The sequence below is a fragment of the Triticum dicoccoides genome, chromosome 5A, assembly GCF_002162155.2.
Source record: "Triticum dicoccoides isolate Atlit2015 ecotype Zavitan chromosome 5A, WEW_v2.0, whole genome shotgun sequence".
NCBI lineage: Eukaryota > Viridiplantae > Streptophyta > Magnoliopsida > Poales > Poaceae > Triticum > Triticum dicoccoides.
Window position 1 is genome coordinate 379,495,052 of NC_041388.1, and position 4,830 is coordinate 379,499,881.

The following is a 4,830-nucleotide window of genomic DNA, read 5'->3' on the forward strand; positions in this document are numbered from 1 at the left end:
CGGCGGCGGTGGTGACGTGTCACGCGCCCATTGGCTGCGGGCGGCGGCACAAAGACGTCCGGCGGACAGCGGACATGTCCGGAGATGGCGGGAGCGATTTTTAGGGTTTCGAGGAGGAAGGAGATCCGAAAACGGAGGGGATCTATTTATAGCCATAGAGGGAGCTAGGAGAGTCCAAATGAGGTGCGGTTTTCGGCCACGCGATCATGATCGAACGCTCTAGATGGTGGAGCAGAGTTAGGTGGGTTTTGGGCCAAATTGGAGGGGTGTTGGGCTGCAACACACACGAGGCCTTTTCGGTCCCTCGGTTAACCGTTGGAGTATCAAACGAAGTCCAAATGCCACGAAACTTGACAGGCGGTCTACCGTTAGTAAACCAAGGCCGCTTGGCAAGTCTCGGTTCAATCCGGAAATGTTTAATCCCCACACACGAAAGAAAGCTAGAAATGACCACCGGAGGAGAATGAAGCGCCAGAATGCAAAACGGACAACGGGGAAAATGCTTGAATGCATGAGACGAACACGTATGCAAATGCAATGCACATGATGACATGATATGAGATGCATGACAACGAAAACAACACACGGAGACAAAGACCCGAACCCGAGAAAAATAAAATAACTTAACGCCGGAAACGGCAAGAGTTGGAGTACAAATTGGGAAAGTTACATCCGGGGTGTTACACTTGTCCTCCAGTGTGCGGCTGCCGGGGCTCCTCCTCGTCATCGCTACGCGGTCCCTTGTCCTTGTTTTTGGCAATTAACTTGCCGGCCTGCTTGAACACCCAACAAGCCCTATTGGTGTGATTGGCTGGCTTGTCTGGGATGCCATGTATTTGACACAAGCGATCGAGTATACAGTCCAAGCGGGACGGACCCGGCATACTTTGTTTGAATGGCTTTTTCCGCTGACCGGGTTTAGAGCCTTTGAATCCGGCATTGACTACCATATCCTCAGTATTTTCACTGTTAATGCGGCACTTATGCTTGTTGCGACGTGACCTGCTATTGCCGTCCTTGGTATCTGAGGTACCATGGTTCTTTGATATGTTATTACTGCGAGCCAGCCAGCTGTCTTCTCCCGCACAAAAGCGGGTCACGAGCGTCGTGAGAGCTGCCATAGATTTCGGCTTTTCCTGACCAAGGTGCTGGGCTAGCCACTCATCTCGGATGTTGTGCTTGAAAGCCGCTAAGGCCTCCGCATCCGGAAAGTCGACGATTTGATTTTTCTTTGTAAGGAACCGAGTCCAGAATTGTCTGGCCGACTCTTCTGGTTGCTGAATTATGTGGCTCAAATCATCGGCATCTGGTGGTCGCACATAAGTGCCCTAAAAGTTATCGAGGAATGCGGCTTCCAGATCTTCCCAACAGTTAATGGAGTCCACTGGCAAGCTGTTAAGCCAATGCCGCGCTGGTCCTTTGAGCTTTAGTGGGAGGTATTTGATGGCGTGTAAGTCATCACCGCGGGACATGAGGATGTGGAGGAGGAAGTCCTCAATCCATACTGCGGGATCTGTTGTGCCGTCGTATGATTCAATATTTACAGGTTTGAAACCTTCTGGGAATTGATGTTCCATTACTTCGTCTGTGAAGCATAAGGGGTGTGCAGCGCCTCTGTATTGGGCTATATCACGACGCAGCTCGAATGGGTCTTGCCCGCTGTGTTCGGCCCGGCCGGATTTTCTCTTACTATATCCGGCGTGACGTTTGTCGTCTCGCAGAGTGGTGCTCCCTCGTGATCCGTAGATCGATCTTGAATGCTTTGCCTTGTCCTCCAATATGTCTTGCAGGTCTGGCGTATCTCCCCATGCCTTTTTATTTGAATGGCGTTGGGGTGGAGGCTGAGCTTTTGGCTGGAATGCCTCTCTATCGCGGCCACGAGGTGGCCGATCAGCCGTATCATATGCTTCTTCCTCCAGTCGGGGTAGTAACCTGCGCCTTGTGTAACTCTTGGAGGGGCGCTCGAGTTTATATTCCTCGGCCGCGAGGACTTCAGTCCATTTGTCAGCTAGCAGATCTTGATCAGCTTGAAGCTGCTGCTGCTTTTTCTTCAGGCTATTTGCCGTGGCCATAAGCCGACGCTTGAAGCGCTCTTGTTCGACGGGATCCTCTGGTACGGCGAATTCATCATCGCCGAAGCTTGCCTCATCTTCGGAGGGGGGCATGTGATTGTCATCCTCCTCCTCTCCGCCTGCCGCACTCTCAGGAGAGCTGGCTCCTCATCCTCCTGCTCTAAATCTTGCTGGAGGGGTTTGTTGTTTTCTTCGGCACTATCCGGAGTGTTATTATCTCATGTGCCGGTATCACCACTTTTGCTTTGGCGGGACTTAGAGCGGCACCACTGACGTTGGCGTTTGGGTTGCTTCTTGGAGGGGTCATCCTCCGCTATCCCGTCGCCATTGCCTTCTTTGGGTGTATCCACCATGTATATGTCATATGACGAGGTGGCTTTCCAGTGCCCTATAGGTGCTGGTTCATGTTCGTCTCCTACATCGTCATCCATACCGTCGATGTCTTCGGAGTCAAAGTCGAGCATGTCAGTTAAATCATCGACAGTGGCTACGAAGTGGGTGGTGGGTGGGCGTCGAATTTCTTCATCGTCCGCATCCCAATCCTATTGGCCATAATCCGGCCAGGGCTCTCCTGACAAAGAGAGAGACCTTAGTGAATTCAGAATGTCGCCGAAGGGTGAGCACTGAAAGATATCCGCGGCGGTGAATTCCATGATCGGCGCCCAATCGGATTCAATTGGCAGGGCGCGGATGGTTCGGAGTCTTGAAAAGAGTCCAACACCTTGCAGTCACGGGCTGCGCAGAGGATTATGCTAGTGTTTGGCTCGATCACCGTTGAGACTGCAACCCCTGAGGCGGTGTCTAACCACCCGTCCTCGATTGGCGCAGTTGGCTCCGAGCTAAGGGTCGGAGCTGATGCGGGCGCAGCCTCTGGGGTATTGTTCGGCGGCAGAGCTAGGTCATACCCATCGCGATAGTGCGGCGCGCCCGGCTGTGGCTCGAATCCGTCGAAGATCAAGTCTCCACGGATGTCGGCCGTGTAATTCAAACTTCCAAATCTGACCTGATGGCCAGGGGCGTAGCTTCCAATATGCTCTAGATGGCCAAGCGAATGTCACATCCCTAGTTCTGGTATGCTCTGATCTAGCTAGTCACGTGTTGCGTCATGTTTAAATTCTTTTGAAATTGAAATGGGGATTGATCAAACCCTAGCACCAGATCAAATCAAATAGGTTCAACATAAAATCATTGTCAATAAAGCCAAAATGCCCTTCGAAAATGTTCATGATTTATGATAAAGGTGAAAACCTCTGCCAAAAATGATGAGCATACTTCTTGGACATTTATGGATTTTTGAGTTAAATCATATTGTATTTGAATTGGAGCATTTAATGCCTATAAATATTTTAAATGCTTCAATACTTCTGAAAATAATTGGGGGCTGTTGGAAATAATTCAAATAGTGCCCACAATTGTTGTCAGGATTTTACAAAATGAGTCAGTATGTTTACTAACTCAAAACAAATCAAAATAAATAGAAAACATAAATAAAAGAGAGAGAGAGAGAGAGAGAGAGAGAGAGAGAGAGAGAGAGAAGGACTACCTGGCCACCTACCTGTAGCAGCAGCCCACCTGGAGGCCCAGCCCACCAAGGGCATCGATGTCTTCTTCCTCCTGCCAGGAGGAGAAGCAGCTGTGTGCGGCGCGCACAGCCACCCGTGGCCACCTCCTGCCTCCCTGCTAGCCTCCCGGCGCCTCCCTGCTAGCCTCCCGGCGCCTCAGAGACGCCATGCAGCACCCTGGCTCACTCCCTCACTCCCCCCATCTCTCTGGTGCCTCTCTCCCTCTGTAGCCCTGCTCATTGCGCAGCCCGGGCACCACCGAGAGCACGCTGTAGCTGTACACATAGCCACCGTCGATAAACCACCGCCCCAACGTGTTCCAAAGATCCGCCAATGAGCACTACTTCATCATGTCAAAGATCAAGACCTCGGATGCCCTCAAGCGACGCCATCGGGCTCGCCTTCGTCGCCTCTGCCCGCTGCTCGCCATCATGGATTCGCGGGCTCCAGTGCGTCCCCACCCTTGCCGCTAGTTCCGTCCGAAGCGCTGTGAGCTCCTGCTCCTCCCTATATGCTCGCCCCCTCCGTTCCCGTCCACTAGCTGCTGTCCCCATGAACCCGTACTCCGGCCGCTGCAGTTATCGTCGTCGCTTTTGTTCCCGGCCTCCCCGCGCCCAACCACCTGCACCATTGGACGCGGCACACATCCAGCTTGCCGTAGAACCAAGCCGCAGGCCCAGCCGTCGTCGGAGCAGCAATTCCGGTGTGCCTCTATGGCCAGAGGTCACCGGTGGCTAAGCGCCGGCCTAACCCCGATTATGCTAGTGCTAATGATGCCCAGTGCCACTTACATATGGGTCCCATGCCCTTAATTAACAATAGTTTAGTTTCTGATTTGTTCTAACCTAAACACAATGGACCCCACACGTTAGTTGACCGGCTGACGTCACCGTTGACCTGGCCCCACCTGTCTGTGAGACAAACTGGCACCGGGTCACTGACCAGCGGGCCCCGCTGGTCAGGTTTGACCTGGACCGACCAGTTGACTTGCTGACGTGGTGCTGATGTCACTCTGACGTCATAAATCTTTTTCTAGAATTAAAATAAATCATAAATGATTTATAAATTTCAGAAAATACCCCAAACTTCAAAAATTCATAGTAATTCAACCGTAACTCCAAATCAAACAAATTATATATGAAAAATTATCAGAAAAATTCAAGGAAATCATCTGTACCATTTTCATGCATGTTTGA